This window comes from Lampris incognitus, chromosome 4 (assembly GCF_029633865.1).
Source record: "Lampris incognitus isolate fLamInc1 chromosome 4, fLamInc1.hap2, whole genome shotgun sequence".
NCBI lineage: Eukaryota > Metazoa > Chordata > Actinopteri > Lampriformes > Lampridae > Lampris > Lampris incognitus.
The window spans coordinates 26712462-26720509 of record NC_079214.1 but is presented as its reverse complement, the minus strand read 5'-3'; positions in this window follow the sequence as shown (position 1 = coordinate 26720509).

The window sequence follows — 8048 nt, the reverse complement described above, 5'->3', positions numbered from 1 at the left end:
ACAGAGCGTTCTCGTGATGATTATAAGAGCAGACCTTTAGTTGGTGGAATGTGTGTGTGTGTGTGTGTGTGTGTGTGTGTGCGCGTGCGTGCGTGTGTGTGTGTACACATATAACGTGTAACGTGTGTGTCCTCTAATTGGATCCAGTTTCTGTGATTGTTTTCACATGCCTGAGAGATGATGCAATGTATGACTCCATCCCTTGCTTGGTTTCCTGTGCCAGAGCATTGCGGTGAATCTAGCCGCTGCAAAGAAGAAAAGAAAAAGAAAAAAAACTGATGGGGGGGGGGGACGAATGACTTAAGTGTTTCCACTCCACGAGAAAAGAGAAGACGGAGTACATTTCATGACAGCGGCAGGTTTCAGTCATCCGTGTTTATCACACCCAAAGAGTTTCCTTCTTTTCGATGGAAAAACCTCAACATAAGAGTCAGTTTGGGAAATGGTAGTGACGTGTAGCTTCTTTGTGGAAGTACAGTAGGCCGTGACTTTTTGCAGAGCCCGGCTGGTTGCCCTTTGTATCGTAACACTGTTGGAATCAAGAGATTCGGTGAAGCAACAGGAACAGTCAAGAATTCAGTCAACAGTTCCCCTGTCTCACTCTTCTGATTTTCACAGAAATTATGTTACAGTGTTTGGTATTAAGGGGAGAAGGCCTAGTGGCAGTAAAATCTGAAATCTGCTGTCAACAGCTTGCATGCTGTATAAGGCCTGAGTATTACAGGAGGGGAAAATCAGTAGTATACATACTGCAAACGGCCCTGTGATGGCCTGGCGGCCTGTCCAGGGTGTCTCCCCGCCTGCTGCCCAATGACTGCTGGAATAGGCTCCAGCATCCCCACGACCATGAGAGCAGGATAAGCGGTTCAGATAATGGATGCATGGATGGACATAATGCAAACAGTAAAGCCTGATACTGAAAAGTAATCGGCTCGCTGGAGATGAAATATTGCATCGGCATTTAAACCATCCATAACTGAGTATGATATTGATAATGATCCCCCCCCCGGCACTTTGACATTTGGACTTAGATTGGATGCGATTATGTGATTGTTCAATCTGTAGAAGTTCTTTGCTTTATTACTTGCGAATGAGAAAACCAGCCAGTGTTGAATTGCATGCAGTCCCTTTTGAGGCTTTCAGTTGTGTCCATTTCTCAAACAAATACGCCGCGTTGACCGGGTATGTGACGTTTCTTGTTGTCAATAGAGCGCTCATGCTAACATCATGTATCCATATTACTCAGGTGGAGCATCAAGGTCGTACTTTCACAGAGGGAGCTGTTTGAGCTGCTGGAATATGCCTAATCAGAGGCAAGAGGTGCATAAACAGCATCCTTAATGATTGTGTCACTTGTCGGAAGCTCCGGGGAAAGCTAGAAAGGCAGAAGATGTCAGACCTACCAGAAGAGCGACTGAGCACCTCCCCAACTTTCACCTACAACGGTTTGGATGTCTTTGGCCTCTGGACAATGGTTGCACGGCGTACAAGAAGTGGTCTAGCATACAGCAAGCGCTGGACAATACTCTTTACCTGTATGAGCACTCATGCAGTCCACATTGAAGTGATCAAAGCCATGGCCACTTCTAACGACATTAATGCCGTTAGAAGGTTCTTTGCCATCCGAGGACTCTCTAAGCAGTTACAGCCGGATTATGGAACGAATTTTATTGTTGCCTGCAATGAGCTTGAGTTTCGCAAAGTGGTCAAGGAGTCAAGGGTTCAGAGGTTTGTGAACAGTCAGGGTTGCACCCGGGAGGACTTCAATGTACCACATGCTTCTCACATGGGAGGAGCATGGGAGCGTTTGACTGGAGTGGCATGGAGAATCTTGGATTCTATGCTGGCACGCACAAGCTCTTCTGGTCTAACTCATGAGGTTCTGTCAATCCTAATGAGGACTCCCGGCCCCTGGTCCCAGTTTCCACTGATGGAGACTCATCTTTAATACTTACTCTTGCAATGCTCCTAACTCAGAAAGTTAGTGCACCGCCTTCACTTGGAAACTTCAGTGGAGAACATCTCTATTAACAGCAATGGCGCCAAGTGCAGAGTCTCGCGAACCAGTTCTGGAGTCGCTGGAAACCAGAATATCTGCAGACACTTCAAATGCGATACAAATGCCAAGATTCATGCCCTAACATCCAGGTTGGCGAAATCGTAGTGCTAAAGCACAGTCAAGCAGCCCAGAACGATTGGCCCATGTCACATGTTTCAAGCTTCTTTCCTAGTGGTGATGGGAGAGTTCGCAAGGTCAAACTCAAGGTGACAAAAACGGGGACAACTAAGAGGTTCCTCAGACCTGTAACTTACACTTCTTCTTGAGTAGTAGGACTGGAGGACTGGATTCAACTTTGTAAATTTGTAGGTTACACGTATGTGGAATCTTGACAGATTCCAGGCGGGGAGTGTTTTGTATCCCGATTGTAGTAGATACAACCTGCCTTTCGGCGCTTTTATTTAGTTTGCAAAGAAGTCGGGGTGGGGCGGGACGTAACGGCAAAAGGATCCACTGTAATCCTTGCCTGTATCTTGTGTTGCCTTCGGAAGCATTGACTGTGAATAGTTGTCCATCACATATTGTAGTTTATTGTTCTTTGATTATTGTTGGGAATTTGTGTGGTAGAGATACATGGGGCCCGATTTGAAATGAGCATGCGTTTTGCGGGCGGCGCAGTGGTTAGCGCGGTCGCTTCACAGCAAGAAGATCCCGGGTGCGAGCCCCGGAGTAATCCAACCTTGGGGGTCGTCCTTGGTCCTCTGTGTGGAGTTTGCATGTTCTCCCCGTGTCTGCGTGGGTTTCCTCCAGGGGCTCCGGTTTCCTCCCACAGTCCAAAGAAATGTAGGTCAGGTGAATCGGCCATACTAAATTGTCTCTAGGTGTGTGCGCGTGTGTGTGTGTGTGTGCCTTTGTGCGATGGCCTAGCGGCCAGTCCAGGGTGTCTCCCCGCCTACCGCCCAATGACTGCTGGGATAGGCTCCAGCATCCCTCAGAGCAGGATAAGCGGTTCGGATAATGTATGAATGTGTTTTCGGTGAGCAAGTTAGCTGTTTAGCCTAGCTTCACGTAACCAAATTTTTATTTAGCCTAGCTTAGCCCATTTTTTGGGCTAGCCTAGTTTAGCATACGCTATTATTCGATGCAACTGTTGAATGTAAATTGTATTAATGTCTATGCATGTCCATGTGTAAATACTGCTTTATTGTTTTTATTTCAGTTTTACACCATTCATTGTGAATGCAGCAGTGCCCCAAAATAAAGCACTAGGTGCGTAGAACGCTACTCCCTGACACCGGTATTCATTTTGATGGAGTTTGGCTGGCTGCTTAGTTGTGTTCCTTTCCTCTTTACACACAATGAGAGGCAGGACAGCCGCTCGGGAAGCCGGTGGCGTGGACAGGGACAACCGCGGGACCGCTTGGGGCGCCTGAGGCGGAGCCACTGGAGACCCGGGAAGCTGAGCCACTGGAGATCCGGGAAGCTGAGCCACTTGAGACCCGGGAAGCTGTGCCACTGGAGACCCGCGAAGCTGTGCCACTGGAGACCCAGGAAGCTGAGCAACTGGAGACCCGCGAAGCTGTGCCACTGGAGACCCAGGAAGCTGATTTGAGATGGGCATGTGTTTTCTGTGTGCTAGTTGGCTTAGCTTACACTGTTTAGCCTAGCTTCACGTAGCCACGGACTGTAAATGTGAAGCGCTGTCTCAGTACTCCACATAACCATGGGGGGCGCATGTATTGCGGATTGTACCTTTAAATCAGGAGGCTGAATGGCCTCAGGAATTTACAAATAAGAGCCCCGTGGTGAAGTGGACAAGCTTTTTTTTTTGTAATTCAGATAGAGAAACTATATTTCATTTGTTTTTTCTATGTGCCCATTCAGTTATTTGATATGCAAGACTTTATGGTAACACTTTCTATGAAGCTTGCATCTATAAGGCCCTATAAGTGTAGCTACAAGTCATTGTAAGATTCATTATAACCATGTATACGCCCTCACAACACCTCATAACCACCTTTATGCTACATTATGTCAATTTAAAACGGATTTATGCATTATAAATATGTCATCATTAGCCTGTTTATCTGTCAAATGTCATAATGCATCATAGCCAACTTGTTTTGCTGAAGTTTTGTAGAGATGCATAATGAGACCAGGGCTATTTCACAGTCTTCAGCCATCACATTTGTTATACACATTATAGGAACGTATGGGCGTTATAGATGCTTATAGGACGTTATAGATGCAAGCTTCATAGAAAGTGTTACTGACTTTATAAATGGAAAAAAATAGTTACTAATGTACAGATTAATTTATTAGATGTGGTGTTATATTTTGTGTTCTATGGGATGGACAGCAATATTACCTATATAATTCAGCTTCTGATTAATCTTGGTAAATTTCACATCCACAAATCTAAATGGTATGACTTTAAACCCTGCTTTCATCGATTTGTTGTTGAACTCACGCAGTATGGCACCTTAACTGAAAATGCGAAAAACAAAAAAGCAATAAAAACTTTCGATATTTTAAAGAAAGTACATTTTATATGAACTCTGAACGGACTTAAAAAATGAATGGACTTTGAGCCCCCCTGGTCTGTAAAAAGTTGCTATTTTTTCTGTATGACAATTGTATACCTCTTTGTTGTAAATAAAAGTAAAGAAAAGATTACAACATCGGACTGGATCGTCTCCAAAGTGGAAAGGAACTTGCTCTCATGTGAACCGGGATGACATAGGCTAAGGAGTTGTAGCAACAGAAGGCAAAACTTCAGCCTGTGTTTCTGTGCTGTAACACCTGTGTGAGAGCATTATGTCATATCTGCAAAGAGCAAACAATGAGCTAAGCCCCCCACCCCCCGCCCTGCCTTTTCTGCTCTCTCTCCACTACTCGTTTACACAAGAGCTTTGTTAGTAAAAAGGTGAGTTCAACTCCAATCGCACTCGAACGAGAGACGGTCTTGTGAGTCATCAGCCAGCAATGTCGGCTCTGAACTGCACCACCAGTCTCTATCTTTGACCTCACACCTCTGAGGAAACAAAGATGAATTATCAAGAAATAGGGGCGTTAAAGACTTGCAAGCTGACATTTAGGTTTTAAATAAACAGTCGGCCAAAAGATATTGACTCAACAGTTGTGGTTATGTCAATGGGTCAACCTCAGAGAGAGGTTATTTTCAGATGTTCTGAGATCTTGCACGGGGGGAGGAACTGGTAAAATATAGACTCTGCTACTGATCTATAAGTGGGTGTATGTGTGCTATAAGAGGCAAAAGGAGTATTTTGACAGAGAGCTGGTATATTTCTGGTCCTCAGCGCTTTCCAGTGACTCACTGAAGAGCTACAAACTTGGAGCCAGGTGCAGTGGAAACTCGGTGGGAGCCGCCCGCAGAGGAGGGGCCGCTGCCCGCAGCACGTGTCCCACAGCATGTGTCTGGCTGTAACAGGTGACGGGCCACATGGATACTAGGCATGGAAAGTCATGGAAAACCGAACGTCATGATATGAGACTAACGGTTGACAAATGTATATGAAGAGTACTACCAAAGCTACTGCCCCCCCCCCAACACACACACACACACACACACACACACACTTCCTTACCTCTACCATCAGCAACACCTTCACTATCAACACCACCACACACAGCATGGCCAAGTCCTGTCAATAGCCATCCCACTACCACTAATTACATCATTATAAATACATTTAAAAATATTTCAAGAAACTTCAGCTGCAGCAATCAAACTATCTATCTATCTATCTATCTATCTATCTATCTATCTATCTATCTATCTATCTATCTATCTATCTATCTATCTATCTATCTATCTATCTATCTATCTATCTATCTATCTATCTATCTATCTATCTATCTATCTATCTATCTATCTATCTATCTATCTATCTACTTTTATCACATGACCTCAGCCAATCCATATAATTAGCCAAGAATAACGTTAATTAGCTGTAAATTAACCTTGTCCTAAATGTCAGCCTGTGATGTGGATAGCAGATGTGTTTTATTGGGCACCAGATGTTGAAAACAGTACACTATTTCTGTAGCTTAATGTCAGACACATTTCACTGAGTGAAACCACCAATGAAATAATTGTAAAAATATGTATCTCTTTGCATAAACCAAGAGAGATTGGTGGACTAGGACTATCGTACTTCCTGCATTATTACTGGGCAGCGAATGCAAGGACCCTTGTCTATTGGCAGGAAGGTTACAGAACGGAAGTATTGACCAAGACGCCCTCTTGGGTTGCCATTGAAATGAGTGATGTCAAAAACAGCTGTCTTCCAGCACTCCTTTTCTCAGTACCTAGATCCCCTGCAAATACTAAGATGGATAAATTAATAATTTTGTATTGCTTGAAAATATGTCAGCAAATTAAGAAGGGCTGCAGATTACCAGACACCTCTATTCATACCCCAGTATATCACATGTGAATTATGCCACACACTCTCTGAAAAACGCCTGAGAGGAGGAACTGGGTATACAGATTGGGGCTGATGTTTGGGAGGAGGGCCTTAACCGGGCCTGATCTTATTTCTATCAATGATATGCCTCAATTAATCCAATTCAAGTTGATGCAGAGGCTTCATTATTCAAAAAATAAATTGTACAGAATCTTTCCTACCATTTCCTCTCTATGTGTAAATCTGCAGAAGGCTCTCTGACCCACCTTTTCCGGACGTGCCCAAAACTGTATCATTTTCGGTGTGACGTATTCAAGTGCTTCTCTGACATGTACAGCTGTGTGTTTGAACCTGATCCAGAGATTGCACTATTTGGGTTTTCTCTTTCCCTACTAAATCGTGGTGTCTCCGTGCAAAGCACTATTATGTATAGAACGGTAATTGCAAAGAAAGTATTTTTAAAGCTCTGGATGTCAGATACTGTGCCTCAGTTTAAGACCTGTTTAACACTCTCTTTGTCTCTTTTGTCCTAGGTCGAATGTGCCCCTCTGACAACACAACTGGCCCCAGCCTGGCCCCCCAGTAAAATTGGTCTAGAACTGCCACTGCAACAGTGTAATCCATTATTTTCCTTAATTCCTTAAATGTGTGTGTGTGTGTGCGTGTGTGTGTGCGTGTGTGTGTGTGTGCGTGTGTGTGCGTGCGTGCGTGCGTGTGTGTGTGTGTGTGTGTGTGTGTGTGTGTGTGCGTGTGTGTGTGTGTGTGAAAATGTATTAAAGAGACCACTCTTTGAAGAAGCTCCTACACATGTAGATTAACTTCTCCCTCCTATTTGAGCAAGTGATGTGTGCCATCTTGTGTTCATTGTGTAGAACCACGTTCAGTTGGCCATAAGAAGAGCTATGCTATGCTAGGATGATCAGCCACCAGCAAGTTACTAAGGTCAAGTGAATGTGAACCCCATTTGACCTCATGCTGTATTTCTCCTGTACTGAAGAAATGTCATGACTGCTGGGATAGGCTCCAGCATCCAGCAGGATAAGCAGTTTGAATAATGGATGAAGAAATGTCAATTTCTTGGAATCAAAAGAAATGAAGAACAATGCTGAAATAACATTCAAATGCGGAATTTTATGTTTTTTTTCAATTGGATAAAAAAAATATAATAAGAAAAATCTTTATGTTAACATGACAATGTTTATTTAGTTTCAAGTTTATTTATACAGTGCAACAGTCGCCTATAGTGTAGCCAGGCCAGTGCAATGAAATTCTTGGTTATTGATGCTTGAAACAATCATTTAAATAAATAAACGAAGGCAAAAATTAAAAAATAAAAACACAAAAAACAAAAGGTTAAGAAAAAAATGACAGGGAATGATGAAAAAACAGTGTATAAAGGTAAATTATGAAAAACGTGAAGGATAAGAAGCGGTGACTGCCGATGAAACAGTGTCACCTGGTGGTTAAAAAAAACGCTGATGACGACTGATACACTGAACGGCCAGTAGGGGTCAGAAGAAAACCAGGAAATGAGATGTAAAGGTTTTTATGTGGCCATTGCAGACCTTTCGTTTTCATTTCTGGCACCTTTTGTGTGATTATTTTCTCTTTCTGTGCTT